General features: G+C 45.9%; 1 protein-coding gene across 3 annotated transcripts in view; it reads left to right on the top strand.

The window, feature by feature from the left end:
* LOC112217627 (transcription factor HIVEP2) overlaps positions 1 to 16234 on the top strand; it is an 88419-nt gene that overhangs the window by 17279 nt on the left and 54906 nt on the right. Inside the window, exon 1 of one of the 3 annotated variants that reach the window (XM_042300745.1) lies at positions 12375 to 13304. The exons of the other annotated variants lie outside the window; for them this stretch is intronic. The gene's annotated coding sequence lies outside the window, so the exon portion shown is untranslated. Of the gene's footprint in view, positions 1 to 12374; positions 13305 to 16234 lie in introns of those variants that run through there. 3 annotated transcript variants of the gene reach the window in all.

The raw sequence follows: 16234 nt of genomic DNA, 5'->3' as shown, positions 1-16234 counted from the left end.
AACCCCTCCCTCCCTCCCCCCAAAGCCCTAGCGATCTGTCTGTAAACATTGATCCTCTTCCTCATCCTGTCAACGCGCAGCGACACCCCAAAGACAATATTTGCAAAGAGAAAATGGTTCCTTTTCTCCGTACGTGTCAGAATATCTAGCTCCGCTCTGAAGCTCTTCTTTGTTTGTCCTCGATCCTTTTAACTGGCGAGGCGAAGAGGCATCTAAAAGAGCGTTTTGATGTATATGTTTAAACGCTCTTTCCTGTGTTCCCCTGTTTGACATAGTAAAAATAGTGGTGCTTTGTTGCCACCTGCAATACGATCAGCGCAGTCTGACTACTACGTGATGCAGCACCACTTTACAGACACAGATACTATTCCACTGACAGCTCCAGACAACGCCATCAGCCTGATATTCAACCTCTTTGTGAACATGAACTAGATGTGAACATGAAAGCCAGTCAGCTATTAGTGTATTCGGCGTCTGTGTGTTTTTAGCAGGCTTCGTTTGTCTAGTCTCGTTTACCATTTTGAAGTCGTTGGCACTTTGTTCAGTCTTGGTGGGCACCAGTCAGACAGGCATGCCACCACTCGTTTTCTGACATGTAGTGTATGTTATCTTAGCTGTCAGACCCATACATGGGGGTTTATGTTGTTCAGTGTATTTATACAGTATGTTCCCTATCCTATATCTAAATAGGTTGATGGATGCCTAGCACAAGGGACAAATTGGAACAGTTGTGGAATCATCACTTCCTCCCACTCGACACCTGCTTTCAGAGCTGCATCCTGCTCCTCTCCAAGCAGACTGTGATTTTGGGCTGAGAAGAGGAGGCGTCGCCATTGCACACTCACTCACTCACGCACACACGCACGTACGCACTCACCCACACCCACAACACGAACACTCTCACATCTTATTTAGGTGGGCTGAGGAAGGGAAGTGTGAGCTGCCTCTGTGTCATGTCTCTAGTGCTGCCAGTGACCAACGCTGCATATGCTTTAGCATCCTGGCTGTGTCAACACCACAATCTACGCACCACCTCTCCTCCTCCTCCTTCCTCTTCCCTCCTCTCCTGTCTCCTCCTTCTCTCCTCTCCTGTCTCCTCCTTCCCTCCTCTCCTGTCTCCTCCTTCTCTTCTCTCCCCTCCTCGCTTCTCCTCTCCTTTCCAGTCTGGGCCCACCGCACCACACAGCAGAATAAATCAGGGAATAAACACACCTATAGCGCACCACAAAACACTTGGAGGGAAGATAAAGAGAATATTTGCGGAACCCCCAAATTAAAAATGGTGCCACCTCTCATTCGGAGCACGTCTCAAATAAAACATAGTCTTGCAAAGGCATAATCACTCAATCTACACCAGTGTGCACACACCCTACCCCCTGGACACAGAAAGCAGGTTGTGTGTGTGCGATTTCAAAACACTTCCAATGCAAGTGGCATACGTAGCTAGTAGTCCTGTAGGGGCTGTGTCTTGGCAGGCAGGTATGCACCGGTAGCCTAGTGGGAAGTTTCTCTTTTATCTGATTTCTGGCCATTTTCTCATCCCATCTGGCAGTTGGCAGATCCACAGAAGCTGACATTGTTGCTCCTCTCCTGAGTATCTAATTTAAGCATCCGATCTGTCAGAACTGCATTGGGAGCCTTCAATCTTCCATGCTGTGGCATGCTACACACTTCCCTCACAACTAACAACTCTTATCTGTATTGCAAGCCAGTTCGTACACAACACCGACTAAAGTGGACGTGCAATAATGAGAAGTAACGTGCTTTAGTAGTACAGCGCCTGGGCCCGCATGCATGGAATGGATAAGAAGAATGCCCTCCATCTCTCTGTGATGTACTCCTCCATCCTCAGTTCACCCCTCTGCTCGCCATAGAATTACTAGCAAAGTCAGGGAGCTGTGTGTACAGTTAGTTCATCCATGAGAATACCTGTGTCTGTACAGAATGAGAGTTAGAGACCTGGGCAACATTGGACCGTATCACTCAGCGCTGACAGCTACAGGAGAATTGATAGTCCTGGGATCAACTCTGTTCTAAGTCAATGAGGAGTAATTGGAGTTAAGTGAGCCCTGAGTATCCATGCCTACTGGGCAGGATACTACAGGGGAGATGCTGTTCTATGTGTGAGAGGCCCCACTGAATTTACAAGCTGCCTTCCTGTAGAGCGAGAAGTTCATACAGTATATTGGTGTACTATGCAGTATGAATTAGGCCAATGTATTATTTTACTTGCTGCAAGAATGTACTTTTTTTTGCATTTGAAATATTGCGATGCAAAAAGTACTGTAAAAGATTGTGCAGAAAGAGTTTAAAAATAAACACTGTTTTACGTCTTAAGGAGTGCATAAATATTATTTGGTGTTGAAAGGGAGTCCCTGTAGTTTCATTTGAGGTGTCTGATGTGCCACTGTATAGAAAGCTATAATTTAGGTGTTTTTTCTCTCCCAAGCAGAGATCCAAAAAGCTGCTCTGGCAAGTTTGTGGGATATATAAATATTGAAGCAGCAAATTCCGATGCTAGTCGAGACTGTAATCCTGTAAAAGATGGCTGCATATTTGCTCTGTCTTTTTTTAGGCAACATACATTTATGTGAGAGATTTTGGTCAGCCTCTCACACAGAGTAGCACTGCTGTTTAGCTACAGCCAGATGGGGGAGACCTTGTTAAGGATAGCGTTGAGAGACTGAAGGTAAGTGGGGGCGGATGCTTCCCCATCCGCCAGGTGAATTGAGCAGTGTTTAAAGCATCATTGTTCAGCGAGACCCCCCCAGAGAAGGATCTAGCCTGAGGCCTGGGTCCTTCTGCCTTCTTTAGTACTCCTCACAGATGCCAGTTTTCCCCAGCCTCTCTCTCTCCCTCCCTCCCCCCCTGCCTGCTCTTGTCTGCACACAAACTGCTCTTTGTTCGTCTCAGAATAATGTTTCCGCTCCGTATGCGCCCACTCATGACATCTCCTTAATTCCTTGAATGGATAAGGAAAACGATGGTGTGTGTTGGTGGCCTTGTGAGGTGATTAAACCACACTTGAGTGTGAGGCTGATATCACAATATGCATAGGTGACTAACTGTTGGCGATGTAGATGTTAGTATTGATAACTAATTAGGTTAGCCCTATAGAACAGCAGGGGAGGAGAGAAGGATCTGCTCCAGGATACAGATGAATCAGTGCGGCTGCCTGACTGGTGTTACCCATGTGGTCCGGTGTTTGCGGAGGACTCTATTAAAGCTAGTAATCTGCATAAACACACAGCGGATCTGAGGAAGGCCCAGCAGCAGGCGGAGAGGCAGGGAGGCAGATTGATTCCCTCTGCTGGGACAGACCTGGGCTCTCCGCTGATGAAACCCGGGTTTGTCTGCTCTGTTTGACTGGGGACCTTATCTCTCTCTCTCTATCTCCCCCCACCCGCATCCTCTCCTCCCTTCTCTCCCCCGCCTTGAGCCACTCTGTTGCGGTAGCTCCGGAGCCTCCCGCTGCTTCTCAGCCTCCTGTTTCTGGGATGGGCTCGGGGAAGGACCTAAAATTAGCAGCTCCCCCTGCTCTGTTTTGCTCGGCACGGACCGCTTAATTAGCTGTAGAACACAGCATTGCTTAGCCCGGACTTGTGCCAGGGATGCATTATATAAGCGTTGTATCATCTGATGCATATTTTATGCTGAACAGCGCAGAGAGAGAGTGTTGCTTGATGGTGGTGTCCCGCTCGCAGACCTGCGCTGTTGAGTCAGATAAGAGGCAGAAGGTGAACTCTGCTCGCAGAGTTTGACACGGAGAGAAGTTACTTTAACCAGTATACAGAGGCAGCGTCTCAGAGGCTGGGGGTGCTAATGGTGTCTATAATACTATGATGATTGGCGTACACGTAATCATCCTGCTGTGAAGATAATGAGGTCACTTCTTATTTTCAGTGTGTCTATTTGTAGCGCCACTCATTCGTCGAAGACAAATGACTTGAAACAACAGAGGTGCAAAATGAATTTGCCTCCCATCTTATCCACGTTCACCATCTAGAACTACCTTCACTATATGAGTCAGCATGCGTGCTCGTTATACAGTAGTTATACAAAATCCTCTAAATACCCAATAAATTCACAGAGAAAGTAGGTTTCGTAGTGGTGTAGTCCTCTATGGGTAAGCGACGTGATGTTTGTCTTCTCTGCTAGCTGACCTACAAGGACATTGCCAGACACAAAGTGTCCTGTGTAAAGGCCTGTCTTTGTTGATGGCTTTGAAGAGATCAAATACTCTTGATTTATTTATTACTAGTCGTTTTTTAAATATTTTTAAGAAGTGTACATTGTGACCATGGTTACAGTATATGTGTTATTGTTGTAGCATCTCAAATGTTCTTTCATTACAGTTGATGGGATGACCCTGGTAATACAAGGGGCCTTCAAACAAAGCAATGGCATCCATTTAGCTCGACAATGTTGTGAAAAATCACACCGTTCTTTACACTAGCTAGGATTACACACGCACTACTGTTACATAAGAAATTGCAACATTCACACAGATCAAATCACAACACCAACAGAGGCATCCATAACATAACATGATATGAAGTCACTGATACAGTTGAAGTCAGAAGTTTACACACACCTTGGCAAAATACATTTAAACTCAGTTTTTCACAATTCCTGACATTTAATCCTAGTAAAAATACCCTGTTTTAGGTCAGTTAGGATCCCCACTTTATTTCAAGAATGTGAAATGTCAGAATAATAGTAGAGAGAATTATTTATTTCAGCTTTTATTTATTTCATCACATTCCCAGTGGGTCAGAAGTGTACATACTCTCAATTAGTATTTGGTAGCATTGCCTTTAAATTGTTTAACCTGGGTCAAACGTTTCGGGTAGCCTTCCACAAGCTTCCCGCAATAAGTTGGGTGAATTTTGGCCCATTTCTCCTGGCAAAGCTGGTGTAACTGAGTCAGGTTTGTAGGCCTCCTTGCTCGCACATACTTTTTCAGTTCTGCCCACAAATGTTCTATGGGATTGAGGTCAGGGCTTTGTGATGGCCACTCCAATATCTTGACTTTTTTGCCACATCATTAGAAGTATGCTTGGGGTCATTGTCCATTTGGAAGACCCATTTGCGACCAAGCTTTAACATCCTTACTGATGTCTACGAGACATTGCTTCAATATGTTCACATAATATTTCTTCCTCATGCTGCCATCTATTTTGTGAAGTGCACCAGTCCTGCAGAAAATACCCCCACAACATGATGCTGCCACCCCCGTGCTTCACTGTTGGGATGGTGTTCTTTGGCTTGCAAGCCTCCCCCTTTTTCCTCCAAACATAACGATGGTTATTATGGCCAAACTATTCTATTTTTGTTTCATCAGACCAGAGGACATTTCTCCAAAAAGTACGATCTTTGTCCCCATGTGCAGTTGCAAACCGTAGTGTGGCTTTTTTATGGTGGTTTTGTAGCAGTGGCTTCTTCCTTGCTGAGCGGCCTTTCAGGTTATGTTGATATAGGACTCGTTTTACTGTGGATATAGATAATTTTGTACCTGTTTCCTCCAGAATCTTCACAAGGTCCTTTGCTGTTGTTCTGGGATTGATTTGCGCTTTTCGCACCAAAGTACGTTCATCTCTAGGAGACAGAACGCATCTCCTTCCTGAGTGGTATGACGACTGCATGGTCCCATGGTGTTTATACTTGCGTACTATTTTTTGTACAAATGAACGTGGTACCTTCAGGTATTTGGAAATTGCTCCCAAGGATGAACCAGACTTGTGGAGGTCTACTATTTTTTTCTGAGGTCTTGGCTAATTTCTTTTGATTTTTCCATGGTGTCAAGCAAAGAAGCACTGAGTTTGAAGGTAGGGCTTGAAATACATCCACAGGTACACCTCCAATTGACTCAAATGATGTCTATTATCCTATCAGAAGCTTCTAAAGCCATGACGTCATTTTCTGGAATTTTCCAAGCTGTTTAAAAGCACAGTCAACTTAGTGTATGTTAACCTCTGACCCACTGGAATTGTGATACAGTGAAATAATCTGTCTGTAAACAATTGTTAGAAAAATGACTTGTGTCATGCACAAAGTAGATGTCCTAACTCACTTGCCAAAACTATAGTTTTTTAACAAGAAATTTGTGGAGTGGTTGAAAAACGAGATTTAATGACTCCAACCTAAGTGTATGTAAACGTCCGACTTCAACTGTATATAGCTGCTCCCATAGTTTAATAGAACCCTATAAAACTTCCCATTAAGAGTATTGTTGTGTGTGCAAGCCAGGACAAGCTAACAAAGCTTGTTGATTTTTCGGAGAAATCCCTAAATAAATATGTGTCATGTTACTTCCCGAAACAAGACATGTTTACAACCGGGGCTAAGGGCCCAGTGACTCCCTTTCTTGGCAGCACCGTACACAGGGAGTGGGAAAAAGCATGCAGGTCCTCATTAGGAGTGAGTGTGGGAAACTAAAGTAAGGAAACAGGATCGCATCCAGGATCGGCAAGTCGTTGGCGGTCTCCAAGGTGAGAAGGTTCCCACAGAGACTTCGTCATTGAGGATTTAGTTTGGTTGGAGGTTGATGCCATGTATTGGGATTCCATTACCTGACCAGTTACCAGACCAGTTGACTGTGTCTGCTTTCTTCAGCGTGGCACTCCATTTATGTTAGCTAACAGCTCTGTTTACACATCCATCAGGCAGCCATGGAATCAATCACTGGGCTGGGAGCTAAGTGTTTCATTCAGTTGTATTCCAAACGTAACTAGATGGATCGACGGCACATGCATATGTGGTGTTTCGTTCTATCCATTTGGCACATGGGAATTCATTTCATACCATTATTGGTCTTTCAGAATGAAATGATTGCCATTACAATTGACCTGCTTGGTCATATATGTGTGTGTGTGTGTGTGTGTGTGTGTGTGTGTGTGTGTGTGTGTGTGTGTGTGAGAGAGGGAAAGAACATTCAAGGGGCAGCCCATTGTAACTTCAGCCTGAGCCTATCAGCCTGCATGTCCTTCAACGCATGTCCATCCACAAACAACCTCTCTGTTACTCTACTCCCCAGCCAGGCCATATAATGTAAATGACAGTCTGCCCAGGCAATAAAGATGAATGGTATGTCTGTGCTTTCGCTTGGTTGTCACTTGCCTGAGGGAGTTGTTTTTCGAACGCAAAAGGTAAGATTATCATCTTAGTCGAAATATGTAAAGAGACGTGTCATTCTGATCATGTTCCTCTATAAATGTACTGTCTTCTAGAACACGCTTGCTTATTTGTGGTGTAGAGCATCGTGTATGAGGATCTAAACCCGTTTACTGGATATTCATGTCATTGAAATGCTTTTTTTTCATTACATCTGTCAATATTCAAGATGCCACTTACCACCCTCTCAGAGCCTCCTACTCGGTTCCTGTGTGCATGCCACAAATAGCTACAAATTGGCTGCCATTAAAACCTGTTAAAACCCAGATTATGTAAATCGTCTGTAAAACTGAAAGGTGTGATGCATCCCAATTAATATCATGTTTGATGAACATTTCATCCAGCCATCTGTGATGGAGGATTTGGGCTGACAATTGTCTTTCGTTTAAATTAAAAAAGAGGAAAATCACAAAAATGTGATTATGAGGCGATAATGCTTTTTCCAGGGCAATTATTACAAATTATCATAATAATTGAATTGTTTATTAACTCCCATCCATGGTCTTTCATGAATCACAACATTATATGACCTATTAGTTGGCTGCAACATTTGGTTTTGATTCAAGTTTGAAAAACATGCATTTTCAGTGAGCCAGCCTGAACCCAGATATCTTTTGGATGTTTTGTTCTTGAGGCTGGCTCTTAGTGAGTCACCTGCACTTCCATGCATTGCTGTTTGGAGGGGTGCTGAGGGCCATCCGACCTCAGCAGGGGTGATCTGTTTGGGAAGCCCCCGCATAAGCCAGCTGATCTGAGTTAGGGCCAAGTCTAAAATTGGTACTGCTTGTCTGGCGGATTTTGGCGTAAACTGACACTCTAGTGGGAGTAAGAAAAGGCCATGGGGGAGTGGAGGGGTGAGCGGGGGGGGTGAGCGGGGCTCTCCGGGCTGTTCTGCCTGCTTTGCCTTACTGCCAGGGGCAAAAGGTGCCTCGGGCAACATAAGACCCTGTGGAATGACAGGGCCAGAGAGAGGGGCTCGGGAGAGACGTTCAGTTTTCGGTTTTCGCACCGAAAGGTTTTCATCGCCGGAATCGGGGACAGCTGTGGGATACCTACTCGGCTGACGGTGGAAAACACGCAGACAGGCAGGCGGGGTTGCGTTGTGTAACTACTAACCGGGTCCCTGATGGCTGGCTGAGAGCGAGTCACTGCCTTGCACTCCGATGAGCAATTGTGCCTTGGGTTGCATGAGAGCGTGTTTGTTTTGGAGGAGCTGCTGAGTGACTGTTTTCATGATCGCTTGCTCTCATTCTGTCAGGCTCCCTCACGCTCCCCCAAGGCTTGCTGGGGGGATCCACGTCCTGGCCAGGGAGCGTCAGGGGTCGCCAGGTCAAATATGACATTAGAGAGGCCAGGAACATGTGACACACTGTGTTTCTACTTCTCTCTCTCTGTCCCTACCTGGCTAAAAGGAGAGAATGGAAAGTGATATATAAAGTGATTAAATGTGATGAACTCATTCGATATCTGCTTATTCAATATCTGCGTAAAGGAGCACATTTGTCAAGTTAAATGGGGAATGATGTGAGGGAAAATGTTCATTGAAAAATGAACAATGTGTTGTCTGGAGGTCGTACAACCTGCACTCAATACCATAACATTAGACATACAGTGCATTCGGAAAGTATTCAGACCCCTTGCCTTTTTCCACATTTTGTTACGTTACAGCCTTATTCTAAAATTTTCTCATCAATCTACACACCCCATAATGACAAACAAAATGTTTTGTTGTTGAATTTATAGCAAATTGGGAATTAAAATAAAAGAATGAAATATGACATTTACCCATTACTCAGACATTGTCCCGAAGCCACTCCTGAATTTTCTTGGCTGTGTGCTTTGGGTTGTTGTCCTGTTGCAAGGTGAACCTTCGCCCCAGTCTAAGGTCCTGAGCGCTGAGGGATGGTGCCAGGCTTCCTCCAGATGCCAAAGAGTTCAATCTTGGTTTCATCAGATCAGAGAGTCTTGTTTCTCACGGTCTGTGTCCTTTAGGTGCTTTTTGGAAAACTCCAAGTGGGCTGTCATGTGCCTTTTACTGAGGAGTGGCTTCCGTCTGGCCACTCTACAGTACCATAAAGGCCTGATTGGTGGAGGGCTGCAGAGATGGTTCTCCTATCCCCACAGAGGAACTTTGGAGTTCTGTCAGAGTGACAATCGGGTTCTTGGTCACCTCCATGACCAAGGCCCATCTCCCCCGATTGCTCAGTTTGGCCGGGCGGCCAGCTCTAGGAATAGTCTTGGTGGTTCCAAACTTCTTTCATTTAAGAATGATGGAGGCCACTGTGTTCTTGGGGCCCTTCAATGCTGCAGAATTTATTTGGTACCCTTCCCCAGATCAGTGCCTCAACACAATCCTGTCTCTGACCTCTACGGACAATTCTTTCGACCTCATGGCCTGGTTTTTGCTATGACATGCACTGTAGTGGTGGACCTTATATAGACAGATGTGTGTCTTTCCAAATCATGTCCAATCAATTGAATTTACCACAGGTGGACTCTAGTCAAGTTGGAGAAACATCTCAAGAATGATTAATGGAAACAGGATGCACCTGAGCTCAATTTCGAGTCTCATAAGAGTCTGAAAAAAGGGTCTGAAAAAGTACGTAAACAAGGTATTTCGTTTTTTTTTTTTGCTTTGTTTTTGTGGGGTATTGTGTGTAGATTGATGCTAAAAAAAAAAATAATAATTGAATCCATTTTAGAATAAGAATGTAACGTAACAAAATGTGTATTGCTATTAAAAATGTAGTGTGTGTTGCATGCTGTGGGGACTTCCTGTATTCCTCTTCGTGAGCACCAGGAGTGTATCAGTGAAACCCACTGCTCAGCTTTAAACATAAGAATACAGAGAAGGTTCCAGGTGTCCGTTTTTTCCTTCTCTCTCTCAGTGTAGCTCTCATGGCCACTTTACATTAGGCACAGATATGCAATATGTGGCTGATGAAATGTACCATCTTTAAGAGGGCCATTGTTACTTTTTTTTCTCTTCCTGTTTTATAGAAAGTTCAATATGATTCCAGGTCTCTGATCACTTGCGTTGAGGTTAACTACTCCTGAAGGCAATGGTTTTCAGAGGGATACGGTGTCGTATTGCCAACCTGCTTTTGGGGGAAACGTATTATTTCATTCCCCGCCTCTCTGCCTGCTTTAAACAAGGGATCCGCGTCGCAGTGCCGTAACAACTTCCAAAATAATATTATTTTCAGCTCCTCAAGTATGATGCAAGCATTTCATCGAGGTAGCTATGTTGGTTAATTATGCAAGTGTTAATAGGAAATCACTCTTCTGACAGGATATCAGCGTGTGTAAAATACTTCCAGCAATACTTGAGATGAAATATTGATGCTGTAAAGGAGGGGATGAAAGTCCTCAATTAACACTGTTTGTTTGCTCTTGTCCCAGAAAGAGACTTACTGACGTACCACAGGTCTGAATACCTGGGGTAAGGTTATTCTTTTTAAACATTTTGTAGCCTTTTAAAAGGGTACACTCCACTCAGAGTTTTGGGGACTAATGTTGTGCAGGGTCCTGGATGGAAAAGGTTGGAATCTTGCTAGACATTTTATGGTATAGAAACCCATAAGGCAATGCATTGACCTGAGGTGCTGCAAAATTATCTTCAGCTGTGTTCATAGAATTCTCCACTTGAAGAACTCTACATGGTTCTCTAATACATGTACCTGGGGATACCTAGTCGGTTGCACATCTGAATGCACCCTATGTTGCTCTGCGTTTATATGAGTATGTGCACTTTCCACAATAAGTAGGTTCATTACTTATACTATGAGTATGTTGAAAATACGAAAGGGCCAACATGGTAGAGAGCTGTCCTAGTTGTACACGGTTACATAACCAACATGTTTCTCAAATGAAGACAGTCAACCAGTACAGGAGGATGTTGGGACTGTCTCTTTAAGATAAAGTCTGAGAAAGTCTGGAGCTTGTTAAACACTGCCGACTGTTTTCCTTAGCGACTACCTGTTTTTCTCTCCAACCATCTGTTCATATGTTGTGTGGTGTCGTGTTATTCTCTTTCGGTTGCCTACCACTGTCAATACACGTGCAGGGTAGAAATAACGAGGCATGTCGTTGTGAACTATGTGAAATTGGGTTCTATTGATCTTGTCTCAGACATGCCTTCAACTATGCATCTGGTACTGCTCACTGCTCAGGAGCACTGTGCTCTTAGTAAGAGGTGTACAGTGTGGACTATTGACTTCTGTTCACAGCAGGTGTTGGTTACGTTGAATTGCCCATACGTGGCTATGGTGTCAGGTCTCCCGGGAGTCCTTGGTGTGTGTGCGTATTAGGGCCAACTATTCCCAGTTGTCTCCTGTCCACACCGGTTCCTGATTCCCCATAGAGAGGTCAACAGAGGTTAAGTTATTTTTAGACCTGTAAATTGGATTCTCCAGTAAGGGCAAAGTAACAGTGGGCTTCTTATAGATGTGTACGTTTGTCTTGCATGACAGCACGGGTGTTATTAACCAATTTATCACCAGCACGGGACTGGTGTCTAACCTTGGTCGAGTTGGTCCACTTTAAACAAGTGCCATACGTGTTTGTTGACATCTCCCGAGTGTTGAGGTGAATTCCTCTCCACAATGCCTGCTATTTTGGCCATGTGTGACCCTGAATGTATGCAACGCGGAGAATGTTACACGGTGACCCTCAAACTAGCCGCACCGCTGTCACTCGTGACATACCTGAGGCTGACACAGAACCATAAACATGCACTAATATTCACACTACAGATGCAAAGAGGGTTGTGGCTGGAGGCTTTTTCTCAACAGGGATTCTCTCCCCCCTCTCCCTCTCCCTCCCTCCTTTCGCACTTCCCTCTCTCCCCCCCACTTTCTGTAATGCCTTGTCGCAGTGCTGACCTGTCCCAATGTCACTCTCCGTGGCCGATAATGTGGTGGTAGCCGCGCGTTGAAAGAGCAAGACAGGAGGAAATCATATCGTTGACCGGAGAGCAGAGGATGGGGCCAGAGATGGCACATCTCAGAGGATTTTACATTATTGGCCTGGTGAGATATTTATAGAGGTGAGGAGTGGGATGGAGGAGAGGGAGAAGGGGAGTCACAGGCGGCAGGGGAAGTAAGCTGGCCGGGAGGGGTAGAGGGGAGAAGGGGGGGGTTACCATGTTGTTTTGGCCCCCTGGCCGGTACACACTCTCTGGGACAGGACAACCCCCGGGGGCCTGCCGGGCTGCCCCGATAAGGCTGTGCTACTGTGTCATCACAACAGTAAAGAGTACAGCTGCACGATATGGGAATGTCATCTATTTGCTATTTTGTCTACCAAATATTGTGATTGCCATTTTACTTGCGATTTAGATCAAAACACTTGGGTGAACTGTTGGGATCATAGAAATAAAAATGAGTATTCTGATTCTATGGTTGGTGTTGTTTGGCATGACAACGACAGGTACAGTAGAAGTTATGTGACAGGTTAAGAACCAAAGTGTTGATCAGAGCTTCCCAGGGGGATGCTTTTTACATTAAAATGTTACATTCGTGGCATTTAAAACAAATTGCAGCGATATTGGTATTGCACATGTCAATATTGCAATTTTGACTACAATTCCATTCATTATGCAGCCATAACTAAGAGAGAGCAGCATCCTGCAACAGCCATGCTCCTACCACTCCACCCCCTAACTGTTGCCTTTCACTTGACCCCTCTATTTATGCTCATGTCTTGCTTAGGAAAATGTCAACTTACTTTGTGAAAAAAGACTCGGGGGCCAGCAAAGAGAGAGAGAAAAAAGAGCAAAAGAGAGAGCGAGAGTGTGTACAAGCCGCTGCCTGGTCTTTGGGCCAGTGGAAGTGCCTCTAAATGTAGTCTGTTGTATAATCCCTCTGGGGGCCCTATTGCTATTTCTGTTCCTAAGTATGCGTCATGACTGACTGGGTATTTTCTCTGGTGACTAGCTTACATCAGTAGGTCTCCTAACAAGCATACACTCTCTCTCTACCAGTGAGTGGCTATTCTGATTGATGGGAGTTTGGCCCTGCAGTTTGGTTTTTCTATTGGTGACCACAGAGAATGGACAAAAGGAGTTTCATCCCAGAGGAATGCTGTCGGTGACTGGAGATGTTGTGGGACTGGGGAGCTGATATAGCTAGGTTGGTAGACCAAATGTTTCTCCCTCTCTCCTTTTTATCTGTCTCTCCCGCTGGTGTTGCTGCTGAGAAGGTGATTTCCTTGTTGTCAGTGTGTTTTGTGAACTGAATGGGGGATGACAGTGGCTGTTGGATTGCCACCGGAGTGCTGATAGTGTTACGGACAGGGCAGGGGGGCCTTCTGCTCTGTGTGTTGTGTTACCCACTGTCTGCTGTGTGTCGTTGTAGCGATTCAGCCTTCACTTTGCTTGCCTGTGTGTGTGTGTATGACAGATTGGGCCTGGTCTGGGCTGCAGGGGTTGTCACAGGGCTGTGTGTGTGTGTGTATGACAGATTGGGCCTGGTCTGGGCTGCAGGGGTTGTCACAGGGCTGTGTGTGTGTGTGTATGACAGATTGGGCCTGGTTTGGGCTGCAGGGGTTGTCACAGGGCTGTGTGTGTGTGTATGACAGATTGGGCCTGGTCTGGGCTGCAGGGGTTGTCACAGGGCTGTGTGTGTGTGTGTATGACAGATTGGGCCTGGTCTGGGCTGCAGGGGTTGTCACAGGGCTGTGTGTGTGTGTATGACAGATTGGGCCTGGTCTGGGCTGCAGGGGTTGTCACAGGGCTGTGTGTGTGTGCCTGCTCTGTGTTCCTTGTTTGCACAGCCTTGGCAGGCGTCTCCCAGACGGAGATAAAAGGGAAACAATGCCTGCCTGTTTACAATCCACCTTTCCTTACGTATCCCCCTTCCTCCCTCCGTCATTCCCCTGTCCTCTAGCTCTCCTCTCCAGGAGCTCTCCAGTGGGGCACTAGTTGTTTACTCTGTAGGAAGCATGGCTGTAGGACCCCCGGTCATTTCCCCCTGGGCTCCACTGATGAGCTTACACAGAGCTGTCAGTTTTCTCCATTAAGGAAAGGTCTTTCCTAGTGTGGCACTGCTACCCCCCTCACCCCCAAGCTGCCGTTGCATGCTTTGAATCAAACCTCCCTCCCTCCATCTGTATTCCCCAGGGAGAGGGACAATGTTGTTTAACAAGAACGGGTTCCTTTTACAGCCTAGCACCCAGAGCCACAGAATCGCTTGCGTGTCTGTCTGTCTCTCTCACTCTGTCTGTGTGTGTGTGTGTGTGATCATACTGGAATAACTTGCTATGTGAGGGAATGTCCTGGTGATAAGGCAGGGAAACACCACACGTACACACACCTCTTGCCTCCCGCAGGTCTTACCCACATGCACATACACACAATTTCAAAGATGTTGCTTTCGGAAAAGCTCATCTTCCTGCCACTCTGCATGCTAAATCACACACACCACCCCGGCAACAGAAACCCCAACCCCAAACTCAGTCTCTCTTCCGCACTCTTTCTAGCTCCTGTAGTCCAGGGGTGAAATTAGCACAACCTTGAAATGAACTTGAACAACATTCCCCTCTACTCCTCCCTCCCTCCTCTCCTTCTCTCTCTCCCTGCCCACCACAGTCAGCCAGATAGATTCCTTTTATGTACTCTCTCGCTTTTCTTTTTCTCACTCTGTCTGTCTTTCTGCGGAGAAGAGAACTGTAATACCCCTGTCTGATAACCTTGGAATGAGGATTCGTGCCTATGCCAAGTGTGCTAAACCATTTTTCCATTCACAAATTCTCAGACGATTTAGAATGTGTGTCACTGGTACTCGCAGTGCTTCAGGGTGTTTGTGGGAACATTTTTGCCCGGGCATGGCTGGGGGACACCCCCTCCCTCACTGTAGGCTCCTGTCTGGCCTCCTACTGCCTCTCAACTCATCTCAACCTTTTGAGAGCTTATGTCCTAACCCTAACTCCAGGAAGCTATGGGAGGGAAGACACGGTGTGCTCATGCTAATGTTTGTCTAATGTCCTCACGTCCTGGCTCTGTGCTGTGTGTGTAGTAGTGGATGCTATAGCGCTGTACTCCTGCATCCTGACAGGGCAGAGAGACTGAGCGGTGGGTACCACACTAACTGCCTCATTGTTGCGGGGTGATGGGGCGTGTTGGTCAGTTGTCTCACTATCTGTATCTGTCGGTGGGGACCAATGCAACTACCCGACAAAGTTGGATTCCAATAGGCCTCAAAGGGCACGGGTAATGTTATGCAGGGCTACGTTAAGCAACCACTACTATGGTTGCAATGGAGCCACATCGAGAACAGCCTGATCCGGCCCCTGCTTTATCAGTTGCACTCTCTTGGCAGCGGGACAGGCCAGTAATTGTGTGCAGGTTTCGGTGCTGCATTCTTTGTTGCTTGTTTTCTGTTTGCGATTATTTGATTAGCCTCGAGCCTGTTTTTGAGTGTTCGCAAGCTATTTTTTTTTGTGTTGTGTGTGTGTGTGTGTGTGTGTGTGTGTGTGTGTGTGTGTGTGTGTGTGTGTGTGTTTTTGTGTGTGTGTGTGTGTGTGTGTGTGTGTGTGTGTGTGTGTGTGTGTGTGTGTGTGTGTGTGTGTGTAATAAAGGATAATAAGGCATTTCACCCTGGAGCCCAAACAGTGGGAAGGGGGTCTCCCAACTTTATTTTTCCATCTAACTTGGTGTTTACTGCTTGCCTCCAGTCCTGTCTAAAGTGAGTCACAGTCAGTCCCACTCCCTCCACTCTACAAGGGTCTACTATGCAGAGAGGCCTTACTGCAAGCTGCGTTATTGCTTCTCCACTCCCACATCAATGACCATCGCTGTGCGTTATTCACATCCAGTATCCTACAGTATGTTCTCATTCTCAGTATTGGAGTAGGTTGGGATTTTTATCTGCCCACGTACCTCACCCAAGGTCAGCCTAGCCTGGTAGCAGATATACATGTTTGCCCAAACATATACAGATCTGTGACCAGGCTAGGAGCAGTTTTTGTCCATGACCTTTTCTCTGTCATTATCTCTGCTTTTCAGTCTCTCAGTCCCAGCTATGATGCACCTGTTCTGACCTCGCCTTCTGGATGATAGCGG

Source organism: Oncorhynchus tshawytscha, linkage group LG18 (assembly GCF_018296145.1).
Source record: "Oncorhynchus tshawytscha isolate Ot180627B linkage group LG18, Otsh_v2.0, whole genome shotgun sequence".
Classification (NCBI taxonomy): Eukaryota; Metazoa; Chordata; class Actinopteri; order Salmoniformes; family Salmonidae; genus Oncorhynchus; species Oncorhynchus tshawytscha.
This window is presented reverse-complemented; position numbering and strand designations above follow the sequence as displayed.